General features: G+C 38.8%; 1 pseudogene across 1 annotated transcript; it reads right to left on the reverse strand.

Annotated features, from left to right (window-relative positions):
• Positions 1-13,887: 13,887 nt before the first annotated feature.
• Positions 13,888-14,758, reverse strand: LOC308487348 (histamine N-methyltransferase-like; annotated as a pseudogene). Its single transcript has one exon. The product of its transcript is annotated as a histamine N-methyltransferase-like (transcript).
• Positions 14,759-15,415: the final 657 nt, after the last annotated feature.

Genomic DNA, 15,415 nt, shown 5'->3' on the forward strand with positions numbered 1-15,415 from the left:
GAAGGGGTGATAGCTAGTTGTCTTTGCTGGGTCAAGGATGGCAGTCAGACAAATCAGATGAAGAAGAAGCTTCCAGGACATGGCAGAGACAAAAGACATAATCAGAAGGTCTCTTAACTCTGTTCTAAGCCCATTACATATACTAACTCAATTCCCAAAACAACACTATTATTATTCCCAATTTAAAGATAAGGAAGCCAAGTCCTCAAGGTTAAGCAACTTGTTTAAGGTCACATAGCAAGCAAGTGGAAGAATGTGATTTCAATTCCATTCTCAGTGATTTTTTTCAATAAACTAAATCTGAAGGCACTGATGTTATCCCCATGGCCTTACCTTTACCATTCAATAAAGGTATATAAATGGAAGTTAGATGTTGCAGACGTTATATATGGCTGTGTCAAGAGTGAGTTTGCTTTCTTTTTTCTAGGAACATCCTGGCCAATCTAAAACTCAGTCATTTCAGCACAGCTCCTTCAGGAAATCTTTCCCTGACTTGTCCTCCTCCCATAGGTCTGGGTTACATGCTCCTCCTTCATGCTCCTTTGGTGTATGATACGTGATATCATGTTTAATGACTGCCTTTTTGCTTTTCTTCTTCATCCATTAGAGTCCTTGAGGCAGGGACTGTTTTCTGTCTCTGGATGGCAGAGTTGTAAAATTATTTACGCTTTTTAGATATACAAGAAAACTGTATGTATTCATTTTTAAAAATTTAAATAAGCTTTTAATTTTAGAATAGTTTTAGAGTTAAGAAAATAGTTGCAGAGAGAAAACAGTGAATTTCCATTTACTTGCACCCAGTTTCCCCAATTGTCAACATCTTAAAATAGTATGATGCATTTGTTACAATTAGTGAACCAATATCGACACATTATTATTAACTATATAGTCCATAGTTTTTCCGATTTCCTTAGTTTTTAATGTCCTTTTTCTGTTCTAGGATCCTGTTAGGATACTACATTACATGGAGTCGTCATGTCTCCTTAGTCTCCTCTTGGCTGTTGCAGTGTCTCAGACTTTCTTTGTTGTTGTTGTTTTTAATTTATTTTATAGAGATATAATTGACACGGTGTAAGTTTAAGGTATATAATGTGTAAATTTAATATATTTATATGCTGCAATATGATTACCAGTGTAGATTTAGCTAACATCTCTATCATGTAACATAATTATAAGTTCTTTTTTGTAGTGGGAACAATTAAGAACTAATTTCTTAGCATCTACTGAAGTTCATAATACAGCATTGCTGTCTATAATCACTATGTAGCACATTAGATCTCCAGGACTTATTTATCCACCAGTTGCAAGTTTGTGCCCTTAAACATCATCTCCCCAATTCCCCAGCCCCCCAGCCCCTGGCAACAACCATTCTACTCTCTGTTTTTATTAATTTGACTTTTTAAAGATTCCATATATAAGTGAGATCATATGGTATTTGTCTTTCTCTGTCTGACTTATTTCACTTCACTTAGCATAATACTCTCCAGGTCCATCCATGCCGCTGCAGATAGCAAGAACCCATTCCCTTCCATGGCTGAGCAATATTCCAATGTTTGTGCGTATATATATGTATCACCTCCTCTTTACCCACTCATCCATCGATGGAAACCCAGGCTGCCTCCACATCTTGGCCATTGTAGACAATGCTGCTATGAACATATGGATGCACACATCTCCTCAAAGTAGCGTTTTGGGTTTCTTCAGATAAATACCCCAAAGTGGGATTACTGGGTTCTTCTTTGTCTTTTGTTATAGTCTTTGTTTGTTTTAAAGTCTATTTTGTCTGGTATAAGTATTGCTATTCCAGTTTTCCTCTTTTTTCATTTCCATTTTCATCAAATACTTTTTCCATTCCTTTATCTTCAGTTTGTGTATGTCTTTCAATCTTAAGTGACTCTCTTATAGGCAGCCTATGTAAAGGTTTTGTTTTCTTATCCATTCAGCCACCTATGTCTTTTGTTTGAAGCATTTAATCCATTTACATTGAATTTAATTGTTGATAGATATGTAGTTATTGCCTTTTCATTATTCATATTTTTGTGGGGTTTTTTTTCATCTCAAAGAAGTCCCTCTAATAGTCCTTGTAATACTGATTTGGTAATTATGAACTCCTTTAGCTTTTTCTTGTCTGGGAAGCTCTTTATCTGTCCTTTTAAATGATAACCTTACTGGATAGAATACACTTGGTTGTAGGTCCATGCTTTTCATCACTTTCAGTATTTCATGCCAATTTTTTCGGCCTGTAAAGTTGAGAAATCAAGCTGACAGTCTTATGGCAGCTCCTGTGTAAGTATTAATAACTAATTGCCTTTCTCTTGCTGCCTTTAGGATTCTCTCTTTGTCATTAACTTTTGCCATTTTAATTATAATATGTCTTGGTCTGGGCCTCTTTGGGTTCATCTTGTTTGGGACTCTGTGCTTCCTGGCCTTGAATGTCTAGTTTCTTTGCCAGGTTAGGGAAGTTTTCCATCATTATTTCTTCAAATAGGTTTTCAGTTCCTTGTTTTCTCTATTCTCCTTTTGGTACCCCTATGATGTGAATGTTGGTACGCCCAATGATGTTCCAGGGGCCCATTAAACTATCCTCATTTTTTTGGATTTTTTTTTTTTTTCTGAGTGGATATTTTCTGCTACCTGTCTTCCAAACTGCTGATTCAGTCCTTTGTTAAATCTAGTCTGCTGATGATAACTTATAGTGCATTCTTCATTTCAGTTATTGTATTTTTCACTTCTGACTGGTTCTTTTTTATGATTTCGATGTCCTTTTTTATGCTTCCTATCTGTTTGTTGAAGTTCTCACTAAGTTCCTTGATCATCCTTATAACCACTGTTTTGATCTCGATCTCTGGTGGGTTGCTTTCTTCCATTTCGTTTCGCTCTTTTTCTGGAGTTTTCTCCTGTACTTTCATTTGGGATGTATTTCCTAGTTTTGTCATTTTGGCTGCCTCTGTTTTTGTTTCTATGTATTAGGCGGATGTGCTGTAAGACACAGTCTTGGTTGAGTGACCTTATGTAGTAGGTGCCCTGTGGGGCCCAGTGGCAAAGTCTTTCTGGTCACCAGTGCCAGGTGCTCTGGGAGACTCCCTTGTGTGGGTTCTGTGTGCCCTCCTGTTATAGTTGAACGTTGATTGCTGTTGGCATGTTAGTGGGTGGGACTGACCCTCAGCTTGACTGGCTGTTGGGTTTGGCCACATGCACAGCTTATAGGCTGCTCTGCATAGGGCTTACCCTACAGAGTGGGATTTGCCACAGCAGGCTCTGGTGCCTGTTGATACTGCCCTTTGTGTGTGCTGCTTATGGGGCTAATTGGGTGCTACTCCGCTGCAGTCTGAAGCCAACCTCCAAGTACCATGTTTCCCCCAAAATAAGACCTAGCTGGACAATCAGCTCTAATGAGTCTTTTGGAACAAAAGTTATATAAAACCCAGTATTATATTGTATTGTGTTGTGTTGTGTTGTGTTTATTATATTATATTATATTATATTATATTACATTATATTATATTATACCGGGTCTTATATTATAGTAAATTAAGACTAGGTCTTATATTAATTCTTGCTCCAGAAGACTCATTAGAGCTGATTGTCCGGCTAGATTTTATTTTCGGGGAAACATGGTATGTTTGTTCTGAGACCTGTTAGATGGGGTCCAGTGCAGACCCAGATCAGCCACTGCCTGTGATTGGCCACAGAATACCTGGTGAGGGCTACAAAGTGATCAGTGGTTGGTTGTTGCCTGTGCTAAACCTGGAGGCAAAATTTACTCCAATTTCTAAGGTCATGCTGTGAACCGATTATGGCTGCCACCAGTACCAGGCCTGGGGTAGCTTTACAAAAATCTAGGACAAACTGAGGGCTGCTTCTACCTGCCACCTCCTGTATGCTCAGCCTCTGATAAAGCCTTGTGCAATATGCGAGTTGGGTGAGGTGGAGTCTCAGAGAGTCACCAGAGTGGGATGATGTAGATTCTAGTTCGGTATCAGTGCTGAGTCTGGAGAGCTGGAGAGCTACTTGGCAAAATTCTCAGAGCACTTCGGGGCTTGCGGACCCCCAAGATTTGTCCAAGAAAGAGTGCAATGTGGGTAGGGCTGGCTACTCACTGAGAAAGTGCCTCCAGTGTTGGGCAACTTGGGTGATATGGGCTCCTGGGAAGTCACCAGAGTGGAGTGACAGGAACTCATAAGGCCAATGCATATTCAGATTTGGCCGTGTCAGGGAGGGCTCAACGCAGGAATGGTGCCCATCCACCAGCTGCAACAGAGGAGGACCCCACACATTTAAAATAGCAACTGTCCCTCCAGTCCTTGCCCCAAAGCCACACAACTCACTTTCTCCCCATATGTCTCCAGTGCCCCCTGAGTCACTTTCCCACTACCAGAGCCCAGGATGTGTCTGGGAAAGAGTGAGTCTGTATGTGGGCCGTTTGTGAGGATGCCTGGGTTTCCCACAGCCTTCTGTCCCACCCATGTGGTTGGAATCCCCACTGTTTTCTACGGTGATGTTGTGAGGGCCTCCTCTTCCTGAAACCAGTATTCTGGGCTGGGAAGTTGGTGTGGGGCTGGGGTCCCTCGCTCCTCTGGGGGAAACCTCCATGGCCAGAATATCCCTCTCAATTCTCAACCACCACATAGAGGTATGAGGCATGCTCATTCCGCATCTCCACCTCTCCTACCAGTCTCAACATGGCTCCTTCTTTATATCCTTAGTTGTAAAACTTCTGTCAGTTAGACTTCAGATGGTTCTCCAGATTGATTGTTCTATAATTTAGTTCTAATTTTAATGTGGTAATGGAAGAAGGTAAGCACAGTGTTTATCTACTCCACCATCTTGGATTCTCTCAATTGTTTTATTGTTTTGATCACCCCTCCTCTCCCTATTTCTCTCTAAGATGGTTTATTGCACACAGAACATAGTCTCATGTGAACTTGTTGCATTGCAGGACATGAACTCTGTGACCTTGAAGTGGTCATTATGTGGGGACTGGCATCACCTGAAAGATATCTGTCTAGTCCTGTTCCTGGCTACCCTGTTGGCATAAGCTACTGATATCTGTAGCTGATAACTTCCTGGTCATTCTTCCTTGGCTCTGTCAGAGTCTACAGACCCCCACTGCTGTCTTGGTTTTCCTTCAGGTCTTACTTTCACTGCAGATCCCTCTGAGTATCTGAAATATTCTCAGTCTGGTCCAAAGCCCAAGGCATCCATTTCATATGCCTTTGCTGGAGTCATCTCATCTCTTCCATAGTGGATCTATAAAATGTGTGCCCAAAATGAAAACTGGGGTCTGTGTAACTGATCTTGTTTTACTCTCCTAATCTTGCTGGACCCCCTATTTTAGCCCCCTTTTCTTTTGCCTAACATAACACTCTACACGCAGAGTTCAGAACAGGGAGCAAAACAAAAAGCCATCTAAGGATTCAACAACTACTCTATCTACTGTGTGCTAAGCACTGTTCTGGGCATGAGGATACAGTAATGAATAAGACAGAAAAAAATCCTTGCCCATATGGAGTTTACACTCTAATAATCTCCTCAACCTATCTGACTTGCTTCCATCAGGACACATCAGACTATTTCTTTCACTTGCCTCTCTCTTCTTTAGGTTTTCTTATCACTTAAGTCCAGAAGAAGTGGGTTTCCCTTCCTTTGTATCAGGAACTAGTTCATTATGCCCAGCCCCTAATATGTTAAATGAAACACAGAAGAATTTAGAAAATTTTTCTCTTTCAAAAATGTCTATAGTTGTGCTGCAAAATTCTATTTTATATGTCAGATGTTAAATATTAACTCTTCTTTCTTTTCGTATTACTTCTATAACAATCTATAACCCCTACTGAGGTAGATCAGTATCTCAGACCAAATTGGGAAAGCCCTGTGTGCTACAAAGGCAAATGAGAAAGGTACATGCATATCTTTAAAAATATATCACTATTACAATGGGATCCTCTTTCTCTGGTATAGTGTCTGGCATTGAAAGAATGAGTGAAGGATGGAAGGAATGAATATATAAATGAATTCTATTATTGTATCTATATTTTGTTTCTGATTTAATGAATAATTTAGTTAGGCTAACTTTTTAGATCTCTTAAATCTTTCTTCCTTGTTTTTTTGCTTATGTGTAAGGTGTTGACTATCTCATTAGTTAAGATTCCAGAATTAACAAAATGAGCTGCATTTCTTTATCCTCTCCCCTTTTTATTGTAAAAAATACATAACCAAAACTTTACCATCTAACCATTTTTAGGTGTACAGTTCAGTGGTATTAAGTACATTAATACTGTCACCACCATATTTTCAGAACTCTTTTCATCTTGCAAATCTGAAACTCTGTGCTTATTAAAGAGTAACCCCTCACCCCTCGCCCCACCACCTCCTCCTTCTAACCCCTTGAGAACACCATTCCACTTTCTGTTTTTATGATTTTGACTACTCTAAATATCTCATATAAGTGGAATCATATAGTATTTGTCTTTTTGTGACTGGCTTATTTCACTTAGCATAATGTCCTCAAGGTTAATCTATGTTTTAGCATATGTCAAAATTTCCTTCATTTTTAAGGCTGAATAATATTCCATTGTATGTATATACTACATTTTGCTTATCCATTCATCTGTCAATGGACACTTGGCTGGCTTCAGTGTTTTAGTTACTGTGACTAATACTTCTGTGACTGTGGTTGTACAAATATCTCTTTGAGACTCTGCTTTCAATTGTTTTGGATATATACTAAGAATGGAATTGCTGGGTCATAAGGCAGTTCTATTTTTAATTTTCTGAGGAACTTCCATGCTGTTTTCCAAAGCAGCTGTACCATTTTACATTCCCACAACAGTGCACAAGGGTTTTAATTTCTCCACATTCTTGACAACACTTGTTGTTTTCTTTCTTTCTTTCTTTCTTTCTTTCTTTCTTTCTTTCTTTCTTTCTTTCTTTCTTTCTTTCTTTCTTTCTTTCTTTCTTTCTTTCTTTCTTTCTTTCTTTCCTGCTTCTTTCTTTCTTTCTTTCTTTCTTTCTTTCTTTCTTTCTTTCTTTCTTTCTTTCTTTCTTTCTTTCTTTCTTTCTTTCTTTTTTCTTTTATTGTTTTCTTGCTTCCTTGCTTTTTTGATAGTAGCCATCCACATGGATGTGAGGTGTTAACTCATTGCAGTTTCAATTTGGATTTCCCTAAAAATTAAGGGAAAGTTAATGAATATCTTTTCATGTGCTTATTCACCATTCATATATTTTCTTTAGAGAATTGTCTATTTAAGTTCCTTGCCAGGTTTTTATTGAGTTGTTTGTTTTTTTGTTGCTGTCTTTTCTATATATTCCAGATATTAATGTCTCATCAGACATAAGAATATGCAAATATTTTCTCCTATTCTGTGCTTTTTGTCACTTTGAATATGTCATGCTAATCCCTTTCGGCCTGCAAAAGTTCTGTTGAGAAATCAGCTGACAGACTTATGGGAGCTCTCTTTAAGGTAATCAACTGATTTTTTTCTTGCTGCTTTTAAGATTCTCTCTTTTTCTTTAACCTTTGGCATTTTAATTATGATGTGTCTTGGTGTCCACCTCTTTGGGTTTACCCATTTGGGACTCTCTGCACTTCCTGGGCTTGTATGTCTATTTCTTTCACCAGGTTAGGGAAGTCTTCAGTCATTATTTCTTCAAATAGTTTTCAATTCCTTGTTTTCTCTATTCTTCTGGCACTCCTATGATGCGAATGTTGGTATGCTTGATGTTGTCCCGAGGTCTCTTAAACTCTCCTCATTTTTTGGGATTCTTTTTTTTCTTTTTGCTGTTCTGATTGGATGTTTTCTATTACCTTATCTTCCAAATTGCTGATTCAATCTTCTGTTTCATCTAATCTACTGTTGATTCCCTCTAATATATTCTTTATTTCAGGTATTGTATTCTTCATTTCTGACTGGTTCTTTTTATGTTTTCTATCTCCACTTTTATGTTTGCTACCTCTTTGTTGACGTTTTCACTGAGATCATTGAGCATCTTTATAACTATTGTTTTGAACTCTGCATATGGTAAATTTCTTGTCTCCATTTTGTTTAGTTCTTTTTCTGGAGCTTTGTTCTGTTCTTTCATTTAGGACATATGTTTTGTCTCCTTGGTTTGGCTGTCTTCCTGTGTTTCTTTCTATGTATTAAATAGAGCTGCTATATCTCCTGGCTTTAGTAGAGTGGCCTTACATAGCAGGTGTCCTATGGTGCAGTCTTTCTGGCCACCTGCACCAGGTGCTGCAGGTGTGTCCCTTGTGTGTTCCCTCCTGTTGTAGTTGGCCTTGGCTACTGTTGGCATGTCAATGGGAGGGATTGACCCTCAGGCTGATTGGTTGTGAGGACTGGCTATGACTACATTGTAGAAGCTGTTGTGCAGGGACTGACCCTATGGAGCAGGATTTGCTTTAGCCAGACTCTGGTGCCTGCTGAGTCTGCCCTTTAGGTGTGTTGTTTGTGTAGGTAGTTGGGTGGTACTTTGGTATGGTCTGAAGCTGGCAACCTGGTGTGTTGGTTCTGGGGCCTCTTGGGAGGGGCTCTGTTGCAGGCCAATGTTGCTTCCTGTTCCTGGCCTGGAGCCACTTGGCATAAGCTACAAGGTGATCCACTTGTGCTGCACTTGAAAGTGCCTGGAAGATGGTAAGCTGAGAACTGAGGCTGGCTGTCAGTGCTACTGGATTTGGGGCTGCTTCACAAGAGCTACAGGGCTGCCAAAGCCAGATGCTGCTTGTTTGAGGTTTCTGAACCTTTGACAGGTTTTAGGCAAGTCCATAGCATGAGCCCAGACAGGCCGTTTGTATGAAAAAGCCAGTGGAAGTGGCTTGGGTGAAGGAAACTCAGTGACTTTCATACAGTTAATTTACTGTGAAGTATAAATATGAAAGTATTATATTCTGAAAATAGTAACAGAGTGAGCATTTGTGCCCTTTGACTCAATATTGTTGAATTGAAATATTTAGATTTTACTATTAAGAGATGATTGTATTCTTTATTACCATGTCATTATTGGTTGCTTTGTTGCTTTAAAGTCATGTATACTCATGCATCATTCAATGCTCAAAAGTTAAGTTGGTAGACTATCTGAAGGTAGATGGGCAAACAGTAATAAAAAGCAGATTGAAAATACAAGTACTTTGATTAATCCTTTAAAGTGGGTCTTTATTTTATACAGAGCATCCTATATTGCATTGTGTGAAAATAAAATTAGATGAAATATGATCTATGAGTGATACCTGCTATATAGATTCTCATTTTGATGACCGACACAACCTAATTTACCAGAACGCTTGACTGAAGTATTTTACTGCCTATCAAGTAAACTCAGAGGAAAGGTCAAGGATGTAACTACAAAGGCCAATCTATTTTAATTGCCTAGGGTTTAAAAAAAGCTCTCTTCTCAATTTACAGTGACTGTGGGAATCATTTTCCTGCTTACACAGTGATAAAGGGGTTGTGTATTATGAATGCAGCATAGTAGGTAATCAGCAAAACCGTAAAGTTAAATTAACCAGCCCTTTGGAAAGTTTATTCCATGAACATAGGTTACATGTGCTGTCAAGGCAAATGATTGCTTCTTTGGTCACATAGAAAAATACCGATAAGCTTTTTTTTTTATTTTCTTTCTTTTTTTAATGTTTTACTGGAAAGAATTTATGTAGAGATCCAAACATTGTAAAGTTACATTTTATAAATATGTGAGGTTTAAATGGTATTTTTGAAAGAAAAATATATAAAAATATACACTAAATTCAGAACAGATTTAATATATTTAGCCTTTGAAGTGACTTTGCAAATCATGCTATATATTGTATTCTCTAGGATCCATCTTGATATCTCTCTCCTTCCCAAGCCTATTGATTCTTTTATTTTTTTATTTCTTTTGGGGAACAGTGTGCTTCTCAGGGCCCATCAGCTCCAAGTTGTTGTCCTTCAATCTTGTTTGCAGAGGGCACAGCCCACTGTCCCATGTGAGAATTGAACCGGCAAACTTATTGTTGAGAGCTCTCGCTCTAACCAGCTGAGCCATCCGGCCGTCCCTCCAGCAGCTCAGGGGTAACTTGTTGTCTTCAATCTAGTTGTGTAGAGTGCAGCTTAGTGGCCCATGTGTGAATCAAACCCACAACCCTGTTGTTCAGAGCTCATGCTCTAACCAACTGAGCCATCCCCGCCACCATTCTTTCTTTCTTTCTTTTTTTAACACTAAACAAAAATTCTTTATTTTTTAGAAAACGAGCATGTTTTCTCATTTTCTATTCTTGGCATAAATTTTAATTCTTTCCAGTGGAACCAAAACCTCCTGAATCCCTTTTAGTGTTATCTAAAACTTGAACTTGCTCTATCTCAGGATAAAAAAATGAGCTGTGCAATTCATTCATAAATGAGCTGTGCAATTGGGTCACTCTTTTAGACTTCAAACTTTTCTTTGCCCAAATTAAACAGTACAATACCAATATTTGTCCCTAATCTTCATCTGTAACACCAGCTCCTACATAGATGAAGTATTTTGCAGCCAAGCCAGAACATGGAGCTACTGTTCCCGAGCACCCAGAAGGAAGAGCTATCTGTATGTCGGTTTTCACACAGATTTTCTCCATAGGTGGTACTGTGTAATCATAGGTACCCTATAGGTCATATACCGCCTTGGTCAGGGCGGCGGCATGCTCCAAGACCTAGGCGGGGTGGAGCTGATGCCATCGTCCTCCACACTTGCTGGGGGAGATGTCAGGGGCCAGGGGTCAGGGGTCAGGGGTCTCTTCAGAGCAGGGCATGGCAGAGCAGAAAGCGCGGGTGCAGGTGGGAGCAGAGGGAACGAAAGGCTGCTTATTGATAGTTTTAAATAAATGTTTAAAAGTAATGATAAGTTGACATGCTTTATAAGGGAAAACGTGCATTAGGAATAGAATCTATAATAAGGTACTATCTATATTTCAGAAATCAGAGGAATTTGTGCTAGACAGAGTGCGACAATACTACATTTCAGGAAGACTTGGGGGGAGTACAACTCTTGGGCAGATAAACTCATGAGATAATTCTTTTGGAACCCTAAATCAAGGAAGCCCTAGAATGCCTTCACTGACAAGCCATCACTCAGTGAGGCAAGGAGGCATGGGATGGTGATGGGCAGGAGAGGTTCTGGGAATGCTGAGACTCCCAGTGGGTCTCTCCACCCCACGGAATGCACAGGAGTCCTGGGAAGTCTACTGTGTGGGCCCAAGAATACAGGAGCTCTGATCCTTCCTCCGTTGTTGGCATGGCACTTTCTGCTACATAATGCTCCTGTTGGGAGCAGGTCATCCACTGTGGATCAGGAAGTGTTCCAGGTAAGTTGTAGAATGCTCTTCACAGCTATTTTCTCCACTAACTGGGGTCTCAGCCCCAGGGATTCTCTCCACCACTCTCAAAGCTATAACACTTAGTGTCTAGCCTCCCAGGTGTCTTGTATCCCATATTATTCTAAGTGGATACAAGATACTATGAGCTTGACCAAAATGGGATTTCTCAGCAACATTAAGAAATATTTAGTGAAATAATATGATGTTTTTGTATGTGAATATTGTGGAACCAATTTATGCTTTTTATATGTATTTTCCAAATTGTCTATATTGGAAAATGAATATAGACTATATGAATAATTCATATAGTCAAATATTCATATAGTTAGATTTACCAAAAGTTACATCAGCTCTGTATTGACAAAGTTCATTGACACTTTAATTACTTACTATAATATTTGTTGGGAACCTACTTGGTGCAAGACAACCTAATCATTAAAATATCTTGTAATACTTTGTAATGATTTAATTGGCTTATAACATCAAACATTTTTTAAATCAAAATTATCGAAGTACAGGATTAATTTTCCTACAAAGAATAAGTGTACCACAGAATGTTTTGACATCTACAAGTTCAGTAGTCATGTGTTGTTAGCCGTTACCTAGAGGAGTACTTAAACCTATGTAGGTTAGTTGCATTTTATTTGGCAGCATAAGCACAGATCAAGTTGAATCTTTAATCCTTGTTGTTCAACAGGCAGAATGTGACGTAAACTGTCACTTCATTACTCCAGGCTTAGAGAAGTTGCTTATAAAAGTAGTTTATTCATCTGCTAAATTAAGCTTGCAATATCAGTGATAATGTTTGATATACAGTACTTTACATGTTTTCAAAGTATTGCAATATTTGATTCCATTTAATCTTGACAACAATTTTGTGAAGAAGGCAATATAGTTACTGACTCCATGTTATAGATAAGAAGAATGAGGTCCTGAAATATAAAGTGATTTGAGAATACAGTCTGGCTAGTCAGTAGTAGAGAAGAACTAATGTCTACGTTTTTCTGATTTCTAAGTGTGGCCACAAGGTATTATGAATTAATAACACAAAGACAAAGGGAACAGATAAGGCCATGTGACAAATTTTTTTGTAGAATAAAACGACACAGTTTCAGAGATGGCATGGATTCCATCCAGGTTGGCATAAATAGGTAAGGATTCAATTTGACTGGGTGATACATAGTAACAGTAGCCTTAATTACAATATTTTTTAGCAAAATGACAGTGTCTTTGTTCTTGGGGTTGGAGTGGGACCACAGGTAGTAGGTACAGACAACAGCCACAGAGAAGAGGTGGGTAAGGGCCTATAGGAACAGCAAAATATCAGCACCTCAGAAGTCATATTGTCTAGGATCCTTTGCCAGGCTCTGGTCTTAGTTGAAGTGGATCACAAACCAGGATTGAGGTAGCAGCTCAGTCTGAAAGACTGGGGAAATTGGGTGTGGGGTTTGGGGAGGAGACTGCTGCTACTTTATGGGCTGAAGAATGTCACCCCAGAAATGAAATATAGGGAAAACAGGCTAATTCTAGACTCTTTATACATATCCCAGGCATGATTCTCATTGGTGGGGCTCAATCTGCTGATCAACTGTTTTTAGTCTTCTCTGCTGGACAGAACACAAGTGGGCAGGTGCAAGAAACAGTGCTCTTTTGGTGCTTGAGCACATGTTTCAGCTTACAAGGCATGTGCTTTACGTGAGATTTAAGTGAGATGTTCTGGTCATGTAAGTCTACAGATTTACAACTGTAAAACTTCCACACATTGCCAATGTAAAATGGGTACCACTGCCTTTTGTAATAATCCTTATGTGTGTTTTCATGCAGTGTTGCCAGGTGAGCATATACTGCCTTGTCAGTTTTTCTGGACTATCCTCAGGTATTCTCAGCACAAGTATTCTCATGGTAGAATTATGTTAACAAATTTGATTAGCATAAAGCAAGCATTAATTCAGTGACTCATACATAAAGGTAACAAATGTTTCCTCATACCACCAATTTCCGAATCTTGTCAAGGTCTGTACATTTCTTTGACTGAATGAACATGTGGAGAGTTTCTATTTGGGTTCCCTGATGCTTTGTGAAGTCAGGAACCACTATATTTTGTTAGTCAAAGTTTGAGGCAAGAACCAGCAGCACTGGCATCACCTGGGAGCTTATTAGAAATGCAGAATCTTAGGGCTAACACCAGACCTACGAAATCAGAGTGTATTTTTTTTTTAAAGAACACATAGATACTTTTCTCGTATTCTAGGAAATTGCAATACAATCAACAAATGGAAAGGATTTTATTGTCAATAAGCCAGTGAGACTTAGTTGTCATTTTTCCAGCTTATGTGGCATTTAGTCCACATGTGAGCTCTTTACCTGGAAAAGGGATGGGATAAGACCAGCAATATCACATATGATTCTACATGGAAGTCCAAGAATGTCTTGGAATTTTTGAAATTTTACATATAAGTGACAATACTCTATATTATGAGATGTATTTGTAATTTTAATGCAGAAATAATGATCATTGTTGTTCAAAATATGATTTTTAAATACATTCTCATGATTGACAGTTATGCCTCAACAACTATGAAACTATTATTAAAAAGAACCTTTCCATCTTTCTTTACACTGAATTCAGGCTCTTGCAGATCTTCCACAATTTCTGCTTTGAGATCAGGTGGTGCTGTTGTATTAAAGTTGCAGGTTTCTGTTAAAAAATCCCAAAGCAGGTCTCCATTTTCATTGCCATCAGTAAAACAGATATGTCCATGGTGGACAGAGGGTCATAACACTCATACTTAATCCCCAAATTGTCCAGCAGCTGGGTGAGATCGGTCGATGTGACATACTGGCAGAAGTCATCCCAGAGTAAGCGGGATCAGTACTTTTTCCATAGCTTGTCCCAGCCACTGGTTCCGGACACAAGAATAACAAGACTCAGCATTGGTAGCTAAGTGACTATGGAAGAATTTCAGCAGAGCTGGGATGTCTTTCACATAATACAGCATCTGAATCATGTGAATAAAGTCCTACTTCTGAAGTTCTTTTTTCTCCATCATTCTATTTTGATATTCAGATGATACCGTCTTATGCCAAGCAAACTTTATGTTCTCAAGGTTTGATGACTTGGCTACAAACCCTTTGTTTTGTACTTGGCGATTTGTTCAGCGCTTGGTTCAACAACTTCATTGCTGATATAAAGTCCTGGGTACTGAGCCTGCACTTTGGAGAGAATTTGAAGATCACTTTCGCCTGCACCTCCACCAATGCTTAAAATCTTAATTTCTGTGTTTGTGTCTCCAATCCTTGCTATTATGCCTGGCAGCTTCTCATCCATGAATTCCTGCATGCCCTGGTGATCCATGGAATTGTTGAGAAACCTCCGAACGGTTTCTCATATCTGCTGTGGTCAGAAAACAAACTCCTCATGGAAGATGCCATATTTGGTTTTCTGAGGAAGAAAGGAAGGGAGCCAGAGTGCATTTTAACAAGAACTCCAGGTGATTTGTAAGCAAATTGAAGTTTGAGAAGCACTAGTCATGCCTCTGTTCCTCAAGTTCATGCCTTCCTAAACATACATTTTTAAGGACCCACTACTTCCTGCTTTTCTGAAATCTGCAGACCATCAGCTAGCCAGTTCCGTTGGATGTGTATTTTTATTAAAAATTTTTAAAACAATTTTATTGGGGCCATATCAGTTAGTAAAATTATATAGGTTTCAAGCGTACATTTCTGTAACACATCATCTATAATACATTGCATTGTGTGTTCGCCACCCAAAGTCAATTCTCTTTCTATCACCATATATTTGACCCTCTTTATCCTTTTCTACCAATCCTCCTCCCCGCTTGCCCTCTAGTAACTGCTGAACTGTTGTCTGTGTCTATGTGTTTTTGTTTCTTTGTTTGTTTGTCTTGTTCATTTGTTGCTTTCAGTTTTATATCCCACATGTGAGTGAAATCACATGGTTCTCAGCTTTTTCTGTCTGACCTATTTTTGCTTAGCATGATAATCTCAAGATCCATTCATGTAGTCACAAATGGCACTATTTTATCTTTTCTTATGGCTGAGTAACATTCCATTTTATATATATATATA

The sequence above is a fragment of the Rhinolophus hipposideros genome (assembly GCF_964194185.1).
Source record: "Rhinolophus hipposideros genome assembly, chromosome: 19".
NCBI classification, from domain to species: domain Eukaryota; kingdom Metazoa; phylum Chordata; class Mammalia; order Chiroptera; family Rhinolophidae; genus Rhinolophus; species Rhinolophus hipposideros.